The 27,723-nt window shown below is 37.2% G+C and overlaps 1 long non-coding RNA gene across 2 annotated transcripts; it reads left to right on the forward strand.

Annotated features, from left to right (window-relative positions):
• The first annotated feature begins 11,406 nt into the window (after positions 1 to 11,406).
• LOC126649646 (uncharacterized) lies at positions 11,407 to 26,711 on the forward strand. 2 transcript variants are annotated; one of them, XR_007631105.1, is made up of 5 exons: positions 11,407 to 11,442; positions 18,146 to 18,219; positions 19,612 to 19,847; positions 21,310 to 21,566; positions 21,842 to 26,711. It is a non-coding gene; the product is annotated as an uncharacterized LOC126649646 (long non-coding RNA). The 2 variants fall into 2 exon arrangements; XR_007631106.1 differs by lacking the exon at positions 18,146 to 18,219.
• The last annotated feature ends 1,012 nt before the right edge of the window (positions 26,712 to 27,723 follow it).

A 27,723-nucleotide genomic window follows, 5' to 3' on the forward strand; every position in this document is an offset into this window, starting at 1 on the left:
AACAGAGCATTTGGATTATTGAAATATACTGGGTTTATAGGTCAAACCTCCAAAGTCACTTCATAATTGCTGCATCTGTTGAAAAAAAAAATGTATTGCAGAAATATTTTGTTTTCCATCTGATTCTGCCCAATTTGAATATCCATTATAAACCACCATATTAACTGCAGTATCGTGAAGGACCATTACAAAATTATGCTTGAGGATGTAGTTTCATCAAGGAGTTCAACTACTAACAAAAGATAATACAATTCTTCAGATCCAGTCAGATGGCTTATGATCCATTTTATCTTTCAGTCCCAGGACTGAAACTGCCTTTGTTTAATTTTGGTGTCCATATTCTACTCCTTTATTTGTCTTTTTTTTTTTCTCCCTCACAAACAGAAGCCATTCTGGCAAAGCTTGATAAAATAAAGAAATAGAAGAGAAAGGCAACTGAAATTTCTCCTATATATCCTTGGTGATATTCAAAATGTAACCATACAGAGCTCTGAGCAGCCTGCTCTAGCAGACCCTGGTCTGAGTAGGGGTTGGACTAGCAGATGTCCATATGTCTCTTCCAAGCAAAACTGTCCTATGACTCTATATTCCTGGAAGCCTTTGCTTTAGTGTCAAGGCTGCTTTGCAACCCTGTGGTAACAAAAAAAAAAAAAATCTTAACAGGGGACGTAGCTTTAAAGAGAATGACCCATAGAGATTTTGGAACATGGTACTGAAAACAGCATTCAAATAAGCATCAAATTTGAAGTTGTAGCAAACAGTAGCAACTGTTCAACTAGATTCAAAAGCTTTTAGACTGTTTATGTAATTGGGACAACAGAGAGTAAATGCACTTCAGTGTAAACAGACAAATAAATAAATAAATAGTTTGGCAAGATACTAACACTGGGTAATTTTTATTAAATGAAACAGTCACTGAGTGTAGTGATCTGAAAAAGATTTTATGTTGTTTTTCTGAAAAGGAAAAAACTAAACTCAAATATTCTGCAAGGGACGAAGTGTGGGAAACATACTGTGTTTACAATCACCTTGTTTTAGTAACAGGGGAATGCTGATTTTACCCCTTAAGCTTTCATCCAATCTTGCAAAGTAGACTTGGTCTCTTAATGTCAGTATGCCAAATTAAAAGTTAATATTAATTCCACTTTTATGATGCTCTTGCAGTATCTCATTTATCTCATAATGACTCATTGGCTTTTCTTTACCACACCATGATTAGATAGGGAAGTGTTATGAACAGAAACGACAGTAAACAAGACTCCAAGTGTAGATGGTGACTCTTTCTTTGCTCAGAGACTAAGGAAATTAGAAACCCAGATTCTTACACATCTGTCAGAATTAGTTCTTCCTCTCTATCCTATACATAGTATACAAAATTGGGTACATATACATATGTGTATGTATACATATGTGCTTATATATATACTGATAGACGTGATTTTTCTTTTTATTACTTATTACCATACCCTAGAAAAGTAATTTTCTAGGAATTATGCTCATTGCAAGAAGAATAGTAGACCTCAGCATCAATGACAGAATCCAATGCTCTGACCAAGTTCTTCTAAGTACTTCACACATAGAGGGTATACCACTTAATATCAAATTCACTTATTTTCAATATAGCTAATGTTACATGGTACTTCTGATTTAGCAGAGTGATACAAAATATACTGAATGACACAATAAAATATATGTTATACTTAGCAAGATACAGCAATTGCAATACACAATTTAATCACCGTGACAATGAGATACCTCTTACTGGTCTTCCTGATAGGCTCACTCTCACAATGCTGGGCATCCCCAGTCATCAGGAGGGAACATCTGGGTTGAAACCAGCTCAAGCCCTTTGCTCTCGTCAAAATTTTTTTTGCTAATTGTGTAGTTTTTAGACTCTGTGTTGGGCTGATATATATATATATAAAAATACATACATATGTATATATATACACACTACCTACATGTTAGTCTGGCTAAGTACGGGAGACATTAACACTCTTTTGAGTGTGAATGAACTGAGGGAGAAATATTTACATCAATAATTTATACACCCTAAAACAAAGGCCAGCCTCAACATGTTGTCACGCTGACACATACTGTTGCTGCTGAACATAGAATGGAGTCACTGATTTCAGCAACAATGTATCTGCCTTTCTCAGATTAAAATTTACAAAGCCTCTGTAAACCAACACATGCAATTAACGTGTACATGGTTTTCCCAAGCAGAAGGCTAGGCTGGTAACCTGAAAAATCTTCCAGAGGAAGGAACTGTTATCCTCTAGTTGACAATAGAATGTAGCGTTACTCTACCCTGATGTCTTCAGAATCCACAGACATACATTGTCAGAAAACTTGTTTCTATGGACAGCTCAACTATTAAAAAAAGGCAATTGCAAACAATCATATTACTGACTAAGCTACACAGCATGTCAGCCCAGAGGCCCATCAGTCCAGCATTCTGTCTTCACCATTAGCTAAAGTAGATTACTCTGAAGCAGCACAGTCATAGGACTCATATGCAGAGATATTTTCCCAGACTATTTTGCCACCCACTAACAATCTGCAAATTCACAAGCCTGAAGTTATATTTTTATTTTCTAATGGTCATCAAGGGAATTATTTCCCCCATACATTTGTAATAACCATAATGCCTTGTGACAAGGAGATCTGCACCCTAATTTTACACAGTAAGAATCTACTAAGAGGCAGTTGGACTGATTTCTGCTATTTCTGTAGTTGTCAAAAGCTAGATCTGTGCTAATATGTACTACTTTTCCCAATCTAGACTTCTATCCAATTCTACAGATTCCTAATTAATTCATTCAGTGTCATTGTTCTTTAGATGTCTTTCACTCTCCTGTGAGAAAAATGTTTTGAAAATTACTAGTTACATTTGTGCCAGTGGCATAACTGATATACTGTGATGGATTTTCAGAAGAGCTGGTTTAACTTAACAAGAAAGAAGTGATTCTCAAATCCATGTGATTTTTTTTTTTTTTTTTGGTCTAACTATGTGAGATGAAAACTTATTTTAAACTATTCAATGAAAAATGAAAATAGAATAAAAAATGCTTTCTACAACACAGTTCTTATTTTCTTTATAGCTCATGCTGTCAGCAATGTTCAAATAAGAATAAAAGATTCTCTTCAGCTTTTAATGGAGCTGTTTGTCATTTTTTTTCCCTGATGTTATTTTCAGTATAACTTTCAAGCATACAAGTAGCTACCACAAGGTTAATCATTGTATTGCACTCAGGCAGCTTGTTTGATGTTACACTTTTTCATAAGCTACCTTTATGATTTAGAAGTTTAATTCCCACTTACATTAAATGAAACAGTCCTGTGCAAGAAGACAACAAGGTGGTTGTCATGGCCACAAAAAAGAGCAATTTTTCAGAATTCTACCCTTAGCAATTACAATTCTTTTCTTGTGTATATGAAACAGGTTTTTTTCTTACAAACAATTACTATTTGATTATTAATAAAAATAGAAAATCTCCAGAAGGAGAAATTAAGATAGATGTAGCCCATAGCTGTAGCCTGATGAGTTTGACAATACCTAAGTGGACTGAGTTTAAAGTTTCTACTTTGATAACTGAGACAAAGTTTGAACACAAGACTATGGCTATGATCTGTTATGCCTGTATTTCATATTGCTAAAAAAAACCAAAACCAGGCATTAATCTGTAGCTCCATATATAAGTGCATGAGAAAACTCAAGTTTAGTTTAGGTAGAACTCAATCCTCTTAGCCATTCCATAATACATTTACATTAATCCAGGTTTCATCTCAGTTCATGCAGTACTGATACCCTGGCTCTTGATACCTTGTCCCTTGACCAACATCATTGCCCTAGGCAAATTGCCAACACTTTGCCTCTTGACACCCTGACCCTTTACCAATAGCAGCAGCATGGGTAGGATGCCATCCACATTATCCATGTAAGGTATGATACTCTCAAATCACTCTGGTGGAGTCAAGAGGGTGTGCAACTTGTGTATTCAAAAGGCATTTGCATGTTTGGCTTTTTGCTACCAGATTACCAGGATACTAAGTCTCCTTGGCACTCTGGCAGAGTCATAACATCATTTATTATCCCGTATTTGTTGTCAGTGATTGGGTGAGTTGTTGCATGGGCATGTTGTTGCTCATCTTTCTTACTGCCTCAAAAAGCATTTTTTTATAATTTGTTGTCAGACTCCATTACTGTTCAGACCAGAGGTACCTAGTCATAACTGTTAAAGTTTTTCAGGCCAAAATATCTGAATTGCGACAATTCTGTTGTATGCATTAAGTGGTGCTTCTAAAGAGGATGGTACATATTGTGTGTCTTAGGGCATGACTTCAGAGCCTGTGAGAGTATGTGAAAGTGCAAAGCACAGCATTCTGGCATTACTGTTAGAGGACCATGTAGAGGTGAAGAGGCCAGTCCTGTTGAAGTGTCATCCTGCTGCCTTTTGAAAGCTGTAACTGAAGGGAAATAGCTCCAAGCTATGCCCAATTATTTTCTTGGAAAAACAATTGAAGTCTTGAAGCAATTAATCAGTGAGGAAAATCTTCATCCAGTGCCTAGCCTTATTCACTAGTGCTCTTTTTCCTGCTCAGATTCTGAGACTAATATTTTGATGGTGTCACCAAGACCAGTGAATGGTTTAGTGTCACCAAAATGAGCAATTCGGTTCTCTTCAAAACCTCTTTCTTTACTCCTCTACTGTCAGTGAAGTGCCTTCCCTCATGCCATTCCATCGCTTAGGCCCAACTTCTTTAGATGTTCTACTAAACTTCCAAAGGAAAAACATGGACAGTTTTGATTCTGTACAACAGCTCTTGTTGCTTAGGGTTTTTTTCTTTCTTTCTAGATTGGTTATGTTGATTAGGGAGACAGATACTACTGCAAATTTTAAAATAATTTTTTTTTCTCCACCAGGACAGATTTTTTTTATGTGTTTCTTTGAGAAAAATATGCAGTGCTCTGAGTTGCCCAGAAAAAAATGAAAATTACTCTGCGTATTGCTTGTCTCTTGAATTTTAAGAATAGAATACAGCCATGGAAAAGAAAAATGACTTGACATACATCTCAGCTGCAGTTCATTGATTTCCCTTTTATTCTAAAAATTAACCTTCAAAGATACAGCACTGTACCACAGCTTAGGCAAAAGTCACCTGTTGTAGGAATGTGGCTGTCAATAAAAAGAAAGTAGTAAAAATATTTTAAATCCTTAGGGTCATTAGGAGTAAATACTGTAACTGTGTGTATGAGTGAAAAATGAAAATAATTTACTGCTAACTACAAAAACTGAAAACCAGTTAACAAATGTTTCTGCATTTATTAAGAATTTATTAAAATTCTTCTATCTAAACCAAAAGAACAGTCAAACAATACATGGTTAACATTCACTATAAAGAGAACTCTTCCTTTATTAATTACAGGTTTATAATTGAAAGAAAAACTACATGGTAAATGATATAGCTCATGAAACAAAATGAAACAGAATTAAATCCCTGTATTTTTTCCACAATTTAAAAGGCAAATATTGCTATTTTATGTTTGTAACAATATATATTTAATAAAATATATTTTAGGTTTTCAACTTTCTGTAACATCTTCATAAAATTAGTTTAATTTTTACTTCTCAAAAATTTTGTGTGAAAGGAGAAAATGGTACTAATAGTTTTAGCAAAGCATTAGGGGTTTACACCAACAGAGGAGTAAGGATTATGAAGTACTTATTACAGTTGAGTGCTTATTAAGCATTCCAAGCACCCACCATTTATATTTCTAATGCATAAGCCAAACTCTACTGATGTTAATTACATTAATCATCTCATTATCTTCTCTGGGACTGGCGTAAATGAGTTAGACAATTAAGGTGGTTCCTTTTTTTCACAGATATATCTGTATCAACATACAAATTAGTACTGATGGGTGTATTGAAATAAAATCCCATTACTTTTCCAATTCATTTTATTTTCCTGTGGAGAAGGATCGAATACAATATTTTCCCAGTATACAAAATATAATTGTCTGTTTAAAATAACTTTCAGAAATTCTGGTTTCCTTGGGGTCTTTGTTCATTTTTTTTCTCTCCTAAAAAAAACCAAAATAAAAAAAGAGCAAAAATCCTTCTAATTATTATTCTGGATGAATTTGTAAATCCTTAATTTTTTGTACAATACCCTGCAACATTTATAATGGAAGGAAAAATATTGCCATACTCAGCTACAGAAAAAAACATAAAATATAAAGATAGAGGTGGCAAAATGACTAAATGTTACTCAACCCATCAAAGTCCTTTTTAGCACTGAATGTCTCTTAGGATACCATTTAATTGTTGTAACTATTTCAATACTTTTTGACTCAACAATTAAGCTTCATAGACAATTCCACATATTCATAAGTCTTTGTACAATCAAATGTTTCTTGACATCTGCTTTTTTTGGTGTCTTCTTTCTCGCCCCCACCTCACTCCCTGCACAAATCTGACTCAACTGGTATTTTTCACTATGAAGAAAAGAATATTGTAACTTCTATTTTAAGTCTAAGTAACTTTTTCCTTAAATCTACCTTTGAAACACTTGTCACATCCCTCCCTCCCTCCCTTCCTTTCCTTCCTTCCTCCCTTTCCTTCCTTCCTTCCCTCCTTCCTTCCTTCCTTCCTTCCTTCCTTCCCTCCTCCTCCCTCCCTCCCTCCCTCCTCCCCTCCTCTCCCTCTTCCCTCCCTCCCTCCCTTCCTCCCTCCCTCCTTTGATTTGTTGGCTATTGTTCACAGTTATGCCTCCAGGGTATTTTCACATATAAAGTAAATAAGGCCAGTACTTTAATACCTTCTCCATCTCCAGAAACTGCTTTGTGTATCCATAAATAGACATTCAACATGATGATAGGCAAATAAGTGTTAAAAATACCTTGCAATTGCTGGGAAACATTACAAATTCTGCTGCACTATAGATTTAAGTGTATTGAGTGATAATGTATGTGGCACAAGATACAAAACAACCAGTGTTTAGACTTGTCTCTATTTAAAAATACACAAACAAACCAACAAAAATAAAAACCCACTCAAAGCTGTTATTATTAATTTAGATGGTGGGGATGCTTCAGAGACACTTCAAAAGAAATATTGCCAGTTTACTGTCAACGTTGGGATGGGATATTCATATGTGTAAAAGGAATTCCAAAAATCTGTGAAAAATTATACCATAGGATCAGGTTCCAAAGAAAGACTGTGCTGCTGCTATTTAAGCTGACTATCTCAGCTGATTTAAAGACAAATAAATGATATTTTATAGGTCACTGACTTTTCACATGCAACCTTCATAAGATAAAAAATTAGGTAAACGAGAGTTTAAAAAAAAAATGGAAAAAGGGAGTGAGAATTTTCAAATTTTCTAATGACTACTAGCCTGTTTAGAATTGTGACCACTGTATAGTTTAATATCAAAAAAACCAACCCAAAGAAATATTTAAATAAAATTAAAAAAAATGTAAGGTTTCTTTTTGCTCATTTGTAATTCAATTAGATGTATTTTTAGAAAAAAAAATATCCAAGCTTGTCTCTCAGTACTTGAAAGTCCACAGTATTATTTCCACTGTTGATTGATCAGCTCAGTAGGTGTAATTTTGCTCTTTTCTTCTACTTTAAGCTGTTTTCTGTTATCACTTGTTCATTCTCAATATATAATATATATTCACATATATAGATTCTATATTTATGAATATCAAATTATTCTGTAACTTTTTTGATTAAACTAAAATGATCGAATATGTTATGTTTCAACTATTTTCTTTTTGGACTGCAGATACTAGAACTGTCATTCTATTATTACTTCCACACATGCATAGTGAAGAAGTACCCTTCTCATTGCTCAGTATACTACTGTCTTTATCCAATCTTTAATCTTTACAAAAATCACTTACAAGTGTCTTAGTCACTTTTATTTCATTCAGATTGAAATGATTTCTTTGTTTTATTTCAGATTCCAGAAACTGTAGGATAGGTTTCTTTTCCTTTTGAAATTTAAAAGCCCATGAAAAATTTCTGTTGCTGAAATGATTATTTCTCTTCAGAAGAAACAAAGGCTACTCTTCTTACAGTGTACATATTTCAGTTCTCTTGCTTCTTACAGCTAATATCACAACATAAATGCAACCTTTGAATTATACTATATTCTTAATGTGTTTGACAAAAGTCCCTTTGAAGTCTGATGAAAAGAGTACAGGAAGAACTTTTTATAATATTTCTTACATAGAATTCTCTTTTAATAATTGATTCTTGTTCACAAAATGGAATCTTCTTTTTGCCAAGGTTCATGCAGGTTTTGCTGTTAATTGGGTATCAGCCTTGCTGAAATTTAAAATTATGTTTTACTGCTTTCTGAAATGTTACTTCACTGTAGGTTAACACAAATTTGCTGTCAAGAGTGTGGTTCTGTCTCTGTCTTAGCGCTATCTTGAAAGAAAGAGAGAAACTGCAAGAAGGTGATATATCCTTTTTTTTTTTAATTTTTCCAACTTAAATATATCTATATATGTATCTATTCTTATATACATAAAAGTATTGCATTCCAGCTGTTACAGTTTAACTTCAATCTTATAGAAAAGAGTAGAATTCTTAAACTCTTTTTGCTCTTTCTTAACTCCTACTAGTTTGGGGGGGTTACCTTTATCTTTTTATCTTTTTTCTTATTACATTAGTCAGTATTAATGAATATTTGAGCACCCAAACCCAAATATTTCTTCTTTCTGAATATCTCATGAACTTAAATGAGACAAAGGAAATTCATTTTTAGATAGGGAAAAAAATTAAAGGTATGATGACAAAAAAGGGAATAAAATGAAGATTAAACAAATGGCATAGATTTAACCATAGAAGTCTGTTGTTCAATAAATTCTGCAGCACTTTAGTTCACGGACCTAGCTTTTAAAGAACGTAGAGTAGCTGATAACAGATTCTGTTTCCTTTTTCCAAAATGTGTATCCTTTATGAATTCGCTTTGACCTACATTCTGTAACACCATCAAATTCTGGCATTTGGAGAATAATTTTGCCTTATGTCTAATTACTATAGAGCAAAGAGTTTACTGAACAAGAGTGTTTACTGAAGATATTTAATGTTTAAACCATTATCCTTTAATTATGACAACATTAAAAAGTCAGTTCTGATGTTTGTAATTGACTTTCAGAAGCAAATCCTCTGACAGTTATATTTCAATCACAGAATCACACAATATGCTGAGTTGGAAGGGACCCATAAAGATCATCAAGTTCAGCATCTGGCCCTGCATAGGACCATCTCCAAGAGTCCACACCATGTGCCTGAGAGTATTGTCCAAACACTTCTTGACCTCTGTCAGGTTTGGTCCTGTGACCACTTCTCTGTGGAAACTATTCCAGCATCGAATCACCCTCTGCTTGAAGAACCTTTTTCTAATATCCAATCTAAACCTCCCCTGGCATAACTTCAAACAATTCCCTCAGGCCCTATAAGAGATGGTTTCATCTCTTACTCTTTTTGTTGTTTTCACATTGACTGATTTGGTGAACAAAATGGTGGACTCTGTCTTCAGCTCCTGGCAGGACTGTCTTCATCGCCCTGAGAGGACATTTTTAAACTACTTGCCAGCCCCCTGGAGAGTCTACAGCAGAGAAAAGTTACATTTTCCCACCTCAGCAGAGCCAGCCTGCCCAGATACCGACTGTCTGACCAATTGGCAGCGTGGAGGAGTCTGCCCAGAGGCAAGCTGGCCAGTGAGCATTGACCGGGGGGTATTTAAGACTGTGCCCAGTGTTGCCATGCTGGCACCAGGACAGCCGGAGTAGAGTATTGTTTTGCTAGGTCCAGGATAACTGGCGTTCCAGTCCACCAAACTTCAGTGTACCAGTTCACTCCAGTCCTGTCCCCACTCCTCACTCTGTCCCACCTAATTCCATCTTGCCTGCCTCCATCCCACCTCTCCTGCTTGCCTCCAGCTTGGTCGGGTTTCAACCAAGGGTCCAGTGTTGGCTATTGACCCCCATGCCTGCTTCCATTCATCTTGCCTGCCTGCCACAATTCCAACCTTCCCATCCAGCCAGTTTATCATCTGCCTCCGCGCGATGGTCCTTCCGGACTGCCTGAGGTCGTATGCACCCGTTTTTTTCCCTCACTGGTGGTGGCAATCCTTTTGTAACTTAATTTTGTAGCTTTTCCCTTTCCTTATTTCTCCCCCTTTCTCCTCCTCCCCATCCCTTGTTTTTGCTGTTTACTTATTGGAAAAAAAAAAGTCTGTTCTCCTTTTAGGACCTTAACATCTGGCTTTTCATGCCTTAATCTCATCTTCGTAGTATCCCTTTAAAGAATCACGTTGCAGCCACTAATCGGACTGTAACAAGCCCTATCACTGCTGACCACAGAGAGAAGATCTCTGCCTGCCCCTCTTCCCCTCACAAGGAAGTTGTAAGAGCAGTGAGGTGTCCCCTCAGTCTCCTCTTTTCCAGGCTGAACAGACCAAGTGACCTTAACCGCTCCTCATACGGCTTCCCCTCAAGGCCCTTCACCATCTTCGTTTCCCTCCTTTGGACACTCACTAACAGCTTCATATCTTTCCTACATTGTGGTGCCCAAAAATGCACACAATATTCAAGGCAAGGCCACACCAGTGCAGAGAAGAGTAGGACAATCCATTCCTCCCCTGACTGGCTGGCAATGCTTTGCCTGATGCCCCCCAGGACACGGTTGGCCCTCCTGGTTGACTCAGATTCAACTTGCCATTGACCCCCAGGTCCCTTCCTGTGGCACTGCTTTCCAGTGTCTCATTCCCTGTCTTTATGTACATCCAGGATTGCCCCATATAATATAATTCATATATAGTGCATGAAAAAAAAATCCATTTTGAAATTTTGCTGTCTTTATGAATGCCATATTTAACCCCAGCCAGCAACCAAGAACCATGCTGTTGCTCACTCACTGCCCCACCAGCAGGATAAGGGACAGAATCAGAAGTGTAAAAGCTGGAAAACTCATGGGTTGAGATAAAAACAATTTAATAGGGAAAGCAAGACCTATGCATAGTGTCAGAGACGAGATTCATATCTCACTGGATTTATTCGACCGGATGGGTTGAATAAACCATGTGGTCTGTGTTCGGGGGTGCAGGGAGGAGAAGGGCCAGACCTAGGCCTGCAGCCAACAAGACCATGTCCATGCAGTGCACCTGGCAGGGAAAACCACGTGTCTGGGCTGTCAATAAGGTCAGCCTGGTGGTCACCCCACCCCCTGGAGCCTCTAATTGGCTGTAGCACCCTTCACTTTGGCAAAGGGGACACTGAGTGGCAGTGGGACAAAGGTCCTGCCTAGAGGGAGGGGCCATGATAGCCAGAGTCTATAAATAGACATATCCAGGGTCCGCATTTCTCTTTTGGCCTCTGCTCTCCTGGCTGTTAAATGTGGGACCTCCAGAGTGGTAAATATGTCTCTCTCCCCTCTTTGTCTCTTTATTCTTCCTTCTGTTAGTCCCTCTACTCCTGTTGGCAACTTGTCTGTACTTAAGTATTTCACTTAAGTTTGTGTTTGCTGGGTGTAGGAAAGGTTCCCTTACTATAGCAGTGCTTGCTAGTTTCAGTAACCTCCTGTAGTGCTTCTGTGAAGTTGCACGTTATTTCTGCTAAACTCTTTTTGCCAAACCCCCTATTTTTTCATCAAATGAAAAGCAATTTCTTGGAGAAAAATGTAGTTTTTCTCTGGATGTGAACTCAAGGTACCAAAGAATCAAAAGTCTTTGCAAGAGTTTGCCTAGGCAAAATCTCTTCAAGCCTGACATAGAAGTGTAACACCTAGTAAAGCGCGGAGCTTCTAAAACAGATTGTAACACATGTAAGCAAAGTAAAGCCAGAAATTAATTCATTGCTTCCCATAGTCAATTCACCCATCTCCAGGAGAGCAGGGCCCCATCACTGTAAGACCACAGGCTCACCACGTGAGCTTATCAAAGGGGTTTTACGTCAAAAAGATACAAGGCCCCAAAACCCACTGACACATTTATTAAAAGGGCCTTCAGTTCTTTTATACCTCAAGGCTGCACACAGGAAAAACACTACAATGTTTTCTGAAGGTCAAAAGAACACACTTTTACTGGAAAACTTCGGAAAAAAAAAGGGAACTTGGCAAAAGTTGAAAGCAAACAATCAATCAATGCAAAGCATTTCACAAAGCATTGACTCAGCAAATTACAAGCCATCCAGGTTTAAGTTACCCAAATATCAAGTAAAATCCAGCATAGAGCCAGCTACCACATATCCAAGGGAAATAGGGCTGTGACCATGGGGAGGTTGGTTTTATATGCTCTGGACTCCTGTGGCCACCCCCACCTCCCCAGGCAGGATTTCCAGTGTGTCAGCCACACTGGGGCTGGGTTAGGGGTTCCAGGAGTTGTGGTGTGGGGCAGTGCTCCTACCATTGACTGACAGCTGCACTGATGGCTTGCAAGGAGGCAGGGTATGGGGGGGACAGAGCACGATCCCACCTTGCAGAAGCTGATCTGCCTTCCCCCCACACAGCATTGTTTCAAGCCAGTAATAACTTTTTTCCAGACTCTCACAATCATGCAGAATGGTTATTTAGGAAGACAAACATCACCGCTCCACACATCACCCTCTTCCTCCTTCTTCCACCCTCCTCATATACTGAGCATGATGCCATATGGTATGGGATAACCCTTTGGTCAGTTTGGGTCACCTGTCCCAGCTATGTCTCCTTCCAACCTCCCATGTACCCCCAACTTCCTTGCCAGCATGACGGTACAAAGAGCAGAAAAGGCCTTGGCTCTGTGTAAGCAATTCTCAGCAATAACAAAAACATTTTGATTTATCAACCCTCTGTTCAGCACAAACCCCAAACATTTCTGCATACTAGCCAGTGTATACCATGAATATATCTGCAGAGTGCTTCAGAAATCCTTTTAAGCATCTGAAAAACAATGACATGTACTAAGAAACCACCTGTTTATTATTATTCTTCCTAGCTCATATTCATTTCACTTCACATTACCTATTTCACTTAAGTTGAACATAGTAGTTTTTTAGGTAAATACCAAAATAATGCCTGCCAGTATTGAAGTCTGTTAATATATCAATAATTTGGTATTTTATACACCTTCAGTAAAGTACATTGAGAGACAACAAGTTAATCACTTCATAAAATAAGCCAATGCCATAGAGTGTTCCCAGGTGCTGGGACAGACTATTTACCTGGTTAACTTGTGGGAACAATCCCAGACAGTCTGACTCTGCCCTGCCATGAGGGTGAGTCCAGTCCCTTTTGTGTCAGGGACTTGTAGGTACACTATTCAGTGAGCAAGAGACTTCAATACTATGGGCACAAACTTTTCTGTGGCACCTGGCTTTGGTGTCAGATAATGGTCTTGGATGTGTTTAATTTATTAACCCTGACAAGTATGATTACGTACAGAAGAGTAGATGCATTTTATTCCTTGAAATGGGCTTTAAAGTTAGTTGAGTTTAATGGAAAAGAACCTTTGAAAGTTACTGGCATGTAAAAAGGCACACAGCAATTTCATCTAAATTTAGATCTCTACCAGCTGCCATCTAAGTTATCTTACGCTCATTATGGCCAAAGGAGAGGAATAAATATCTCCACGTCTAAGTCATGGTAGTTGTTTGTCTTACAACAACCTGAAATTTCTTCTGTAGATGTTTATTTTCCTTTCATTGGTTACAAATTGATCCTTGCTCAGGTTCTGGAGGTTAACTTTTAGAGCTCTAAACATAGCTTTGAAACTAATCGTAACCTGAATTAGCTGTTAGCTGTTTTGATGGTAAAATACTAGGAAGTGTTTTCTCAGATGTGTCACAACACTATTCCGTTTCTGCTGCTTCCTGTCATAGAAAGTGAAAGTCTGAAACTAGGTTTACTAAGTAAAAGCTCTTAAAACTATTTAACTGAGAAGCATGCTTATATAGAAGTTTGTATACTACCTTTTGTTTCGCTTTGTTTAACATAGGTCTTTAAATTGGGGATTTGGTGTAAGTTGAAGGACATATGTATAAAATATTTATCATCATTGTGATAATAAGAAATACCCTTATTTTTAGGGTTTACATATAGAATAAAAATATTGATAGAATGATAAAGACAGATACATATCTATGACAAAATTGTAAATAGTTTCCTATATCAAATGCTGCTTTTGCAGTTTTGCATTTATAATGATCTGAAAAGTCAGACTGAGATGCCAGTATCATTATATTTTGTATTATTTCTCTTTCATTAGTAGGATCAGAAAAATCATTGTCAGTGATTATATCTTCTTTTTTCTTGGAGAATAATTGCATTAGCCTACATTAGAGTTTATTGAATAGTGGGAAATTCATAGAATCATAAAATGAGTTAGGTTGGAAGGGACCTTAAAGATCAATCAGTTTCAACCACCCTGTCATAGGCAGGGATACATTTCACTGGACCAGATTGCTCAAAGCCCCATCCAACCTGCCCTTGAACATTTCCAGGGAACACACCATTCATCCTTTTGGTGTCTTTGTAAACTTCTGACATTGTAAAAACTAAAAAAGTTGTAAAAACAAAAATGTTGTAACCCCCCTTAAAATTTGTAAACTAAATGTCAGGTTTATACCAACTTTTACAGGGACTCTGTAGGCCCTGGATCCATATGCAAAGGTATAGCACTATTCTTTATCTCTCTTAATTTTAGTATTTCTCTTTTCTACACAGAATTGACTCCAGGATAGTCTCAATTATTTGACCTCTTTCTACTAACTCTGCTTGCTTGCCAGTATATAAAGCTTGACAGGAATAAATTAAACTCTAGTGTAGAATTGAATCGGAAAATTTATGCCTTATGTACATTTGATAAAAATGACAGATGCTTGCACAATAACTTACCTGAAAATCCGCAATACTGCCAGATATATTATCAGTCCCTAACTCTACATGCTGCGTATTCAAAAAAATGCCTTTTTCCTTTCACCCAGTGTGGCTGTTTGACCTTGATTGGATGCCTGGCATGCACAAAGCTGCTCTATCACTCCCTTCCTCAGCAGGACAGGGGAAGAAAATAAGATGAAAAAAACCTTGTGGGTCAAGATAAAGGCAGTTTACTAACCCAGCAGTGAAGGTTATGAGCACACAATCAAAAGAAAATAAAGCCAAAAGCTTTTATTCTCTACTTCCCATCAGCAAGCAATGTCCGGCCACTTCGCAGGAAGCAGGGCCTCAGCAGGTATAATGGTTGCTCCAGAGGGTCAAATGTTGTAAAAACCAAATAACCAGTTTGTCCTAGATATCATATGATGTGGAATGTCCCTTTGGTTAGTTTGGATCAACTGTTCTGGTTATGTTCCCTCCCAGGATTTTGCCCACTCTCAGCCTGCTGGTGGTGGGGGGCAGAATGTAAGAGACAGCCCTGATGCTGTCCCAGTGCTGCTCAGCAGTGGCAGAAACACAGGGATGTTATAAACACCTTTCTACCTACCAAAAAAACCCAGAATTCTGAGATCTGCTTAGAGGAAAATCATCTCAGCTAGAGACAATACACCCAACTTTAAAAGAATTATAATAATAAATTACTACTAATAATAAATTAAAATAACAACTAAAAAATACTGAAACTTTTACGTAGTTTATGTTCCGTATTTATGTGCTGTAGGCTGTTCTATTCATGCTCCAAATTGATGAGAACTCTCAATTACTTTTGATAATCAGGCAGATGTACAGACACATGATATGTCCATGAACAAATTCTGGGACTTTTTATTACATATAGAAATTAATGCTGAAGTTTGCTAAGGATTTAAAAGAAACAGAAGATCTTAGTCCTAACTAAACCACTTTCTAATAGTATTAATGAGTGCTGGACTTCATTAATTTAATGTATTTGTTCTGAATTAAGTGCTCACCTTATGTGTTTAGCAAGGTAAAGCTAATATGAGGTCAGGCTCACAGTAGTCCTTAAGCTGGAAAATTTCTTTTTACCTTTTATTTCTTAGATTTTAGATCCATGTGTATTTTACCTGCCCATTTTTTCTTTTCTTATTCTTTTTTTTTTTTTTTTTAAGAGAGAGAGAATAAGCCCTTTAATACTAGCATTGAAATTCATAGTTATAATTCAACATAATGATGAATTCACTACTAGACAAGCACTGCCAAGCATCAGCTAGTCTGGCAAAGGTCAATAATATTTCAGATTTACCAGCATAAAGGACTGGTAAATTCTATTGCCATCTGAGAATGCAGTTTGGAGGCAGGTGACGGCATGGTAACTCATTTCAGGTGGCCTTGGATTTTCATCAATGTGAGAATGAAGTCTGACCACTGCCTTTGCTGATTATGGTTTATTTGCATTGGTATATGCAAAAAAAAAACAAGTTATTTTAACCCTCTTAGAAGTCACAGTTCTTTCTGACAGAAAAAAAAGTTTTCTTTTTCTTTTCTTCCCCCATAACAGTATTATATTGACTTGTGCTCAGCTTCATAATACCTTTCAGATCCATTTCAGCAGAAGTAGTGCCTAGACATATGAAACCACTACTTAGCAAGAAATATCAAACAAAACAGACAGGAAAAAACCAATGAGGAAAAGACAAAAGGAAAAAAAAAGCCAAGAAGACAATAAGCCAAAGCATTTTTTAAAATCTAAATGTGATGTCACTTTTTTAATTACTTAAAAGCTTCAAGATAACAATTTTAACCTGTTTCATAGCAGGGAAACCTAGTTTTGCTTTCTTGAGGCTGCTTATACTCCAGTATCCTGACTCTGTCAAAGAATCCTGACTCTGTCAAAGAACACACTCTTTATGACTGATTTTGTCTCTGAAATATTTTAAATAAAACTCAGTACAATTAATGTTCTAAGGAAAAAAAAGCCATCAGTGTTTTTAAGCCATCAGTGTTAAACACTAAGAACAAACACCCCTAAAAAACCTCATAATGACCAGGCCAACAGTGGGAACTAACCTTTTCTACTCAACTTTCCTGCATTAAGATGTATAAAAATATCACCTCCCAGATTTAGATCACAAGCCTTGTTCCTTCTAATGTAACAGTTTGTGGTTTATAAATTAGGTATCAAGATACAGTGTGTAGCAGACTCTGGACTTCAAAGGACAGGGAGAATAGCAGGAATAACCAGAGCAAGGGGGAGGGCAGACCCTTTCAAATCTCAAGCACACAATACAGTCACTAAAATAGATCAATTTGTTATTCAGACGGTGTCTGTTGATTTGCTTCAAGCTTTGTGTGACCTTTGTGCCTCTTAAGTAAGTAGTTTTTGAGATTCTTTGAAAACTCTATTTTGTAGAGGCAGTCCTGAGGGATAAATTGCATGAACCCTTAGCAGACTGTCACCTTGTACAAGACTTTTCTCACCTCAACAGATCAAGCATCCTAAGAGCTTAAGATATAAGTCCCATCTGTGGCAGCACTGAATGTTTAGGAAAACAGAGTAAGAAACAGAGTGAAGTAAGCAACTGGTAAATATGATTATGAGAATATTAATAAAGGACCATAGATTTTGTACTTACAAGGCAGTGATGAGTCTAAGGGCTTGTCAGGGTTTGTCTTGGTCTGACCTGATTTTAGACTTTCCTTAGTGGTCTAGTGACCATTGCCCCAGCTGTGCTATAGCTGAAAATCTGAATACCACATACAGTACAGGCATGAGAAACCCAGTGATAAAGTGGCTGCTTCATAATGGCTGCTGGAAGCTGCAGTGCAGCATTTAGACTTTAACTGAGCATCAGACTCCCTGTGGACACCAAACTCCTCCTACAGAAAACTTGGGGTATTGACAACTCACTGTGACACTCCACCACATCCCTGCTTCAGAGAGATGTAGCCAGTCTTTGGGCCTAGAAATACATGAACAAGCCAGAAAATCATCAAAAAGATGGTGTAGATGTTATTAACTTTTAAAGCATAGTAATTTTAGGGAATTATTAATGAGTTTTCCATTATAAATTTTGACTGGAAAAGCTTATAGAACTGCAATAGGACTGAAAAAATAAATATGCATTCTGATTAGACCCTTAAGAATTACAGACTACCAATAAATTCCTACCTACATTCCAGTGTTCGACCACCCTGGCAGGAAGATAATATTTTTTTATACTGACACAGAATTTCCCATATTTTAGGTCCTGCCCGTTGTTTCTCACACTGCTACCTCTAAGAAGAGTCTGGTTCTGTGTTCTTTACACCTTCCCATCAGGTATTAAACATGTTAATCCCCCTGAGCTTTCTCTTCTCAATACTCAACAGTCCAAGATCTTTCAGACTCTCCATGTATGAGGGATGTTTCACACACTAAATCATCTCTGGGGCCCTTCTGTGGACTCGGTCCAGTATGTGCATGTCTCCTTTGCAACAGGGAGCCTGGACTTGGATCCAGCACTCAAGAGGCATCTCAACAGTACCAATCACTTTTTTGTCCTTGACATATTTGAAAATGGACAGAAGTAACATGAAGTTCCAGTAATTAGTTTTTGCTGGTTTTCTCTTATGCATCCTCTTATATGCTAGAAGAAGCTCCAAAAAAATTTGAGACATGTGCCCTTTTTTACAGCTAAAGCATGAATACAGATGAAGAATATATACAAATCATATTTTTTATTAACATTTCTGTCAGAGTTACAGCCTGTACCTTACATCATACCTGGAGTCCTTTAGAAATACAAACAAATTTAGGCTTTCTTCTACTTATTCTACTTAAGCCAAATGAAGTGATAATTTTCTTATTAATTAGTACATCCACAAACTCATATGTGAATTCTTTTAACTTGCAATGAGATATACTTTTTTAAATTACTTTTGCACCTTGGTCATTTTTAGACAGTATGGAATCTTTAGAATTTTCTTCTTTCTCATACAGATTATCAGTAGTTCAAAGAAGAAATTTCTCAGAATCTTTTAATATCTGCTTTGCCTAGGTAATGAAGTGTAAATGAGGTAATAGCGCATTCATTGCTAAAGATGCATGTTTACAGATCTAGAGTTCATGCTCTTTTCATTTGAATACACCTTTGCCTTCTGAAATTGTCTTCTTTTTGATAGTTATCTCTGATAATTAAGTTTTGATACTTTTTTTGAGATTTACTCTATTGGTTTTTTTATTAATCTACTTCAAGTTCCTTTTTGATTCATGTAAAAGTCATATTAAAATGAATAACTGATTTATTTTTTCTGAAAATTTTAAAAGATATCCTTGAAAAAGCTTCATTTCACATGCAAATTTTTTGCTCTTTTAGCCATTTTTTTCACATTTTCCTTTAAAATAATGACACCATTCTTCTGTAGCTTTTTCTGTTACCTTATACTACATTGTTGAGGGTCTCACATGTACTGTTTTTCCTCCTATGAGAATATTACATCTGAGTAAACCATGAGTAGACCATGGCATTTCTATGGTCATTATTACCTTTACTTTTTTTTAATGGCATTGTATCTCAGTCCTGTGCACAGATAGGAAAAATGGTGTTCTCTTCTTGTGATACTCTGACTAATTTTTCCAAGAAGCAGTGTATTGATGACAGCTAATTTATTGTTTGTATCTTGCATGAACATTTACCCACATTACTTGGAGTAATTTAAATCTTTTTTACAGCTTCTCATCTCCATTAGACACAGATGGATAATGCCATTTCAGGTGCCCTAAGGCAATGGAAGCTTTCATACAGAGTTGAGAAGTGTGACACAGGTCTTTAGGGCCGTATCTGATCGTCTACACCAGCAACTGGATACTATACAGAGTACCCTAAGGAAATGTCACACCTTCATGCTGACAACTGAACCATGCCCTCTGTTTCTTTATCTATAGCAAGATTCTCCATCTGAAGCTAAGTAAGTCTGCTGGAAAACATATTTTGAGTTCCTTCATTAGAACAACAAGCCATGCATGTCTTGTACACTTCCAAAGTGAATATCCAGTTGTGAAGTGCTACTCAAAATCTACTCTCACTGGGATGGCATTACATAGGAGATTCAATCATTAAAGTTTTTTAAGAACTTAATGCTTGAAGCAAATCCAAAAATATCTTATAATTCACAGTTCTATTAAAATCTATATGAAGTCTATGGCAGTGTTGACCCACATTTGCAGCAATTAAGAAAATAATACAATTAACATCAATTTCAATTAATTTCACCCTGGTTTCCTACATATAAGACAAGTCCAATTATTTTAGAATTCTTTGAAGTAGTAGAAAGCACATTATCCAAGAGGGGAAAATGCACAATACAGTTGCAACATGGAGAAGCACTGAATTTGCATGGTTATATAGCAAAGCTTATGGCAAAAGCTGAGATATTAAAACCACTTTCATTATATTTCTAAATTCACTTTTATCTTTTAAGGTCTGCTTTCATCTCCTGGGATACTTGGAAGGGGGAAAAAAAGGCAGCTACTGAACATCAAAATTATGCTTAGTTGTAAACTACCTTGTAATTGTATCTGTGAAAGCTAAAAACAACAAAATATTCTTCACATCTTTAAAAGAATATTGAAATTGTGTTCTGTAAGGTAAATTCAAGTCAGAGAAGAAATTAAGTCAAAGATAACAACTCTAGATAAGATACAGCAGTAACCTAACTCTGGAAGTATATAAAAACTGTGTTGACAAGCTTCAGCACACAGGCTACAAAGTGTACTAAAATGTGGTTTTGAATACACTCAGGGAAAGAATGCAAGACAGTTTTTGAAGAGGGAATTATAAGCATGAAAAGATATAGCTGATCATCCTGCACAGTTAAACATAAATGAAATTGCTCGAGGAGAGGAGAGGAGAGGACAGGACACGAGTGGAACAAGTTCAGCTGTGTTGATTTGGGAGAAAACAAGTACCTAGACTCTGTTCCCCAAGGTTATGCAGCACAGGAATAATGGCTGTCCCTGCCCAGTTCTTGCTACATTGTGAGTGAGTTGTGCCTACTGAAAGAAAGGAGGTCCCGTGCCTGGCTCTTTCTTCCTCTTTGAGCCAGGAAATAATAAAGATCATCACCACCATTTCCACTGCAGCATCACAGTCCCAATATCAGTCTTACTGTTGCTGCTGAACCTGCCACTGCTGCTGGCACAGACACCACAGAGCTTATGCTCTCTCTCCCAGTTGTCCCTTCTGCTTATTAGATAAGAAAGATTAATAGGTAGTGTGTTCCCTCCTCACAGCTATGTTTTTTCTCACTTCTCTGTCTCCTTATTTGTCTTTTTGGGCATAAAGATTATAGCAAAAGGATGTTTGAAAGCTCCAGCCCTTGGCAGTGTCTGCAGTTGTAACTCTGTTTAACCCTTTTCTCCTGCCACCAGCTTGGACATGAATCTGTAAGCTCTTCCCATGCTCCAGTGGCTGGAAACTCTCCTGTCAAAACCACCATAGAATTTTAAAATGGCCTGGGTTGAAAAGGACAGTAAAGATCATCTAGTTCCAACCCCCAAACCATGGCAAGGGACACCTTCCACTAGGCCAGGTTGTTCAGAGTACCATCCAACCTGGCCTTGAACATCTCCAAGGATGGGGCATCCGCAACTTCTCTGGGCAGCCTGTTCCAGTGCTTCACCACTCTGTGAGTAAAGAATTTCTTCCTAATATGTAATCTAAATCTTTCTTCTTTTAGTTTAAAACCATTCACCCTTGTCCTATCATTATCTCCCTATGTAAAAGGCTACTCTCCATTTTTTTATAAGCCTTTTTAAGTGCTGAAAGGCCTCAGTGAGCTCTCCCTTGACCCTTCTCCTCTCCAGGCTGAACAACTTCAACTCTCTCAGACTGTGTTTATAGGGGGGGGTGTTTCAGCCATCTGATCATCCTCAGGGCCTTCCTCTGGACTTGCTCCAACAGGTCCACGTCCTTCCTGAAACTGCTGGGATGCTAGAAGTCACTGACTCTAAGCTGTGTGTAAGCAGAATCATATGGGAGATGAGTCTTCAGCATGCATTCATTGCTGGCCTGTGGATACCCTTAAGTCAGGCATTCAGTGAAAGCTTCCTGCTTCCAGGAGTTGGGAGGCAAAAGAAACTGCAAAAAACAACATTCTGCTCCTTTGAAATCTGGATGGGTGATGTGCATAAATATATACGTATGTATACACATATACATATACTTACATATATACCTATACACAGTTGTTTTCATAAAGAAGAGAAGGTACCGTGAAAAACCTTGTCACAAGCCGTTATGGGTCAGGTGATCACAAGAAGAAAATTGCATAATTCATTGACATATATTGTACAATCCATTTACTAAATAGAATGGTTCTAGCTGGGTATACAGCAATTTCTAGTCTAAGGTCTTTCTCTACAACAGAGAAAAACTTCAGAACTACATCAGTGTTGCCCCTCTGGTCCACTTATATCAAGAACCCAGGGGAATCAGACGTGGGCTCTGACTGCATCCTATCTGGGCTTGCAGCTCCCATGTGTAACAGTTCCAACCCAGACTTAGTCCTCTGCAATGTCTGATATCCAGGACCATGGGTGCATGTCTTACCCCAGAGGGGCTCCTGCCTTCACTATTTATTCCTTTCTGAATTTTTAGCATAAACAGCCTGACTTCATTATGAATACAGTCTTAGGCCAGATCACTTTCATTTCTCTGCACTGAAGACCAATTAGCATTCATCACCAAGGTTTCTATCACCTTCTGGTCTCCAGCCTCAAATCTGTTAAGAAATTTTGCAGCTAGTCTCGTTTGCTAGAGCTGGACAAATATCTCACTTGCCTTAGCTTTCAGGTTGGCATTAGCTTGTGAAAGTATTGAATAAATTATTGAAGTTCTATGGAAATGAAAATCAAAAGTTGCCAGTTTCTATTGTCACTTCTGGCATATGAGTATTCCTTTGTTGTTCATCTTGTATTGCTGATTTACTGTTCATGATCAGAAGAAATGTCTATGTTGGCAGTTAAATATAGGTTTCTGGATTAACATAGAACAAACAAACATGATAGAAAAGTATGTTTCTGTTTTAAGATTTCATCTGCATATCTTATACATGTACAATGCAGAATTATTAGTACCAATAAGTTATGCTTACAGAGAAAATAGTAGTAATGGAGAAAAATCTTAAATATTCAATAACATGTTTCTTCCCATTTAGAAAAATGTCAATGCAAGCAACTCAGCTGTTTGCTAAAAATAAAATAGGGGGACTAGATCATCAAGAATATGCATACTTTCTATCACAGAAGCTACCATTTTGATATTAAGGAGCCAGACTAGTCCTTTATAAAGATAATGCGTTTCTAAACTGATAGCTGTTCTTACACTATGGTACACTATATTCACAGGAAGATTTAGCATTACTAGAAAAACAACACTCAAAACCGTCAGACTTTTAGCAGTACTCTCTTTATAGTGCATTGAGCCATGTCTCTGGAATTTGGCAAAAGTTTAAATGCATGTTACTGCTATCTGTAATGTTCCAGGAACTGCTTGGAAATAACAGGTGACATCTTGGGGACAGCAACAATAAATAAACTAGCGTAAAATCATTATGCTGGTTCCTGTGTGATGACATTTTCAACAAAAAACAGGGGTTTATTTTCTTGTTTGTTTTACTGAGATAAACTTGTTTGCACACAGCCTTTCCAAATACCAAACAATCACTAAATAATGAAAATTAAAGTTATTGAGATTGTTTATAAAACATTATTGTTAGCCTCCTTTACATAGTATTTTAATGTGAGTTGTAGCATACCTTTAGTGCAAAAAGAAGTGTTTAACATATTGTTCCTCTTAGGGAAAAAAAACCAAACTCAACAAAACCAACCTTATATGTTTCCTTAATCATTGTTAAACTTATTTTCTGCTTTTCACATATTTTACTATAGTTAGTTTATACCCAAGCTGATACAGCTATGAAAAACCCAAAGATTGGTAAAACAATTTTGAACAGTTTCTTCTACCTTAGTTGCTGCTCTGTAAACATTTAAATAATAGTGATATACCAGTGAATTAAAATAAGTATCTGCCTCATTCTTAATTTTTTCTTTTCTGTTTATCATCTGTTCTTGTTCATCCTGTCATTGTCAGCCTTTTTTTACACTGCAAGTGTAAATAATGGAAAGAAATATGATTACTACATCAAGGTTAGTCTGACCAGATAGAGGCATCTACTCAGAAGAGATGATGTCATGGTCTAGACATGCCAGTTTATGACCATTACCTAAATAGAGGAGCAGGGTGACTAGCTCAGATATGTGTTGGGGTAAGACAATTTTCATAGAGTACGTCTTTATCTTGAAGGAAATAGAGGTAATTTTATGGTTAGCTTTATGTGCCTGAAAATAAAGACTATTTTTGGCAAAATAAGAAACAAAATAAGGAACTATTACTCAAATTTGATAGGCATAAACACTGATTAAGGAAAATCTAAGGACAGATTCAAAGAAGATGCATCTCACCTTATTAAAAATCAGAAAAAAATAAAGACAGTAGTAGAAGCTACAGCTTTACCTTTTCCCTACCCTCCTTCTGTTTTTCCTTTTCTGCAGCTTCTGTTAGAGAGCTTTTCTGAGCACAGGGAACGAAGCAGTGAGAGATATTTTCCATTATAAAGAACCTGCAACACAAATCAATGCCATGTTAATGGTGGTGGATGAAAAGACACATTCCTACTACAGCCTCAATTTACAATTGTTCGTGGTTTGCATTAGACACTTCAGGCACTGTAGCACAATTTTCATGAATACCGTGGGTGGGAAACCATGTTTCAGGCTCACTGGTTTCAAAGCTTGGTTGCAAGTATAAAAATAGCATCATAGAGTTGAGTTCCATCAATGCCTATCTGAACAGACAAACTCCAAGGCTTTTATGCTTATCATTTGCTACCTACCTATTCAAAATGCTCCTTGAACCATAAACAGTATAAATAAACCTAGTGAAAAATGGATTGACTGCAATTCTAGGGGGAAAGGGAAAAGTTCTCTGTAAGGAAGCCCCTGAACATCTCACAGGTTAAGGTGAAACAAAATCATTCACTTAGGTATATACTTTCATGTCATACCCTGTGGTGTTATGAAAGCTGGAAAAAACACTCTTCTTCTGTCTTAAAAAGCTATTCTTTACTAAGATTTCATTACTAAATAACATTTTTAGAATGCCTTAAGTGGTCTAAGTACTTTTGAAATGTTTTTGTCTGAAAAACATACCTGCATGAACCAAAATGTTACAGCAACATGTGGACACTACAGGAAGTAGGGTCAATTCTGAGTCCTACTTGTTTTCTGCACATCCAAACTCCATAAAAATAAGAAAACTGAGTTTTATAATTTTATAAAAGAAATGTGTGTTTTTCTTAAACTAATAGCAATGTGTTTCTGTTCACAAAAAGCTTTAAAATTCATTTTCCTTGAAGGTAAAAATATGAAAATATATTGTCATCAAGATAAAAAATTAAACTTATCCAGTCCAATTTTTTAATTTAAAGTATCATCAGATTTTGAAAATTTTCATGTTTTATTTTTTCACTCTGGCACAGGATCACTACAGAAAACATTTAGAATCCTCAGAAACAGTGAGAAAAAAATATTTTTTATACACCACTGAAAATGAATTTTTTTGGGTTTGCTGTCTGAATGGAAATATACATTCAGAAGTATGTCATAGTGTTAAGATCCAGTTAGTGAGAGATGCCTCTGCCTGAATTAAGGTGCAAAAGAGACCATATACCAAAGTAAACAATACAGATTTTGTTCAACAATAAAATGTGAGGTAGAGAGACAGAAGGAAACAGAAGAAAGAGAAGAGAAATAGTGAGAGAGATACACATCAAGCAGAAGATACTCACCGTCTGTGGATCCTGTGGTTTCCCACTGGTCCTTCTTCTCCCTGGGCTTCTCTGTTGTGGGGGTCCCAAAGTAATTAAAAATTTTTCACTATTCGTACATTTTAGCAAACGAAGGAATTAATGATCAATGGATGCACAGTCTCTCTTATTCTATTGGTTAAATTATTGCCTTGCTTCTAAGGCTAATTAGTCCATATGCTTGATCTTTGTTTTCTTTTGAGTTGGTGGGTTTCTCGGGTCGGTAAGTTGCAAGTCAGTGGGTTGTGATCTCCCCCTGCTGAAATTGCCTTATACTCAGCCCTAGATGATTTCAGCACAGTTGCTTCTGTTGTGGGCCATAAATTCTGCATTCTTTGTGGCCACTATCAGTAATACATTCTTCTCCCCCAGCTTTGTTAACTTCCTCCTAGGTAGGAGATTACACCTGGACAATAGTACCACCTTTATCTTAAGTTCCCACTGTGGTGGCTTATTTTACAGTCCAAGTTCCAGGCATCCACAGAGGCACATCCATGGTGGGCTTCAGTGGTTGTTGGTTATTACAAATGCCATCTATCCAATAACTTGAGGTGATCTTAGTTTGACCTGTGATATGTGTATGCACAGTTGCTTCTTTATACAGTTTGCCACAGTGGGAATTTTTTATCTGGATGCTGTGATAGACTGCAATGTTGTTAATATCTTAAATGTCAAATTCATAGAAAGACTTTTTGTCAAACTGCAAAGAAGCAACTACCTGTCTGGGACCACTGAAGCATCCACCTCCCAAATATGCATCCTAACTGGAATTTGGACTGTGACTGGGAACTTGAGATAAGACTATTGTCAAATTAAATCAGGTCTAAGGAGAGGTAAACAAGGCTCAGAAGGTGGTGGAGAAGGGTTTGGGTGTGCAATGGCAAAATCTCTACACACAAACCAAAGGAGTAGCCCCTTACCCCCTTCCCCCAGGAAGACCATGTGCACATGGGACATTCATGTGAGAGGCACCTCGGAAGAGGTCATAAACCATCAAAGACCCCCAAAGCACCTTCTCAGACTTACTCCTGAGGCCTTCCACCACCAGAGGACTGCACACGATCCAAGTGAGGCAACAAATCCAGAGCCTGTTGCAAGAGACTGCAAAGCTTTCACCCCTGGGGAAAGGTATCTGGGTATCTGGGCATCCCCAGGTATCTGGGCATCTCCTGAATGTATATTAATCCATTGGACTCTGTGATTTGAAGGACCCTCACTACCAAGAAGACCAGAAGACAGGACACTGCAGGTTCCACAGTGGTGATGCATTTTCTATTTTAATCTATGTCACTCTCTTTCTTCAAGTCCCTCATTTTTCCTATTTCTTTCTATCTCTCTTTCTCTGCCTCATATTTACTGTTAAATAAAATCCATACTATTGACTCTGGCATATAGTTTCATTTACGCCTTAACTCAGGCAGAGGCATTTCTAATAATTTTGATAACTGGATCATAACAGACGTGTTAACCAGGATGAGCTAACCAGATCTTTCCTCTAGGAAGGAGGAAAGGAGGCCTGGAGCTAGTGTCATCCTGTCGCTCCCTTCTGTGCTTATGTCATGGCAAAGTCCTTCTGTGGCCTTAACAGTGCTCCTTAAATCCTTACACATAGTCAAAGCAACTAAAAAAAAGTTTAAAAAGGGTATCTATTTTTGAGCCTTTCAAATTTATAAAAGTTACACAATAGTTAAATCTCACATAAAAATAACTTTTAGATGGCAATAAAACATGTAAGAATATTTTACTTAAAAAAAAAAAAAAAGACTTAAAACTAAGTGCAAGAACTTTAGTCCAGGTGAAAAAAAATCCTTGTGATGGTATCACAGGATAAATCTAGATGATCTAAATTCAAATCAAGCATTTATGCTGTGTGCAGCAAACCAAGTGTGCAGCAAACCAAGATGCATGCACCATTTGC

The sequence above is a fragment of the Myiozetetes cayanensis genome, unplaced genomic scaffold, assembly GCF_022539395.1.
Source record: "Myiozetetes cayanensis isolate MyiCay16 unplaced genomic scaffold, myiCay2020 scf5-8, whole genome shotgun sequence".
In the NCBI taxonomy this organism is placed as follows: Eukaryota; Metazoa; Chordata; class Aves; order Passeriformes; family Tyrannidae; genus Myiozetetes; species Myiozetetes cayanensis.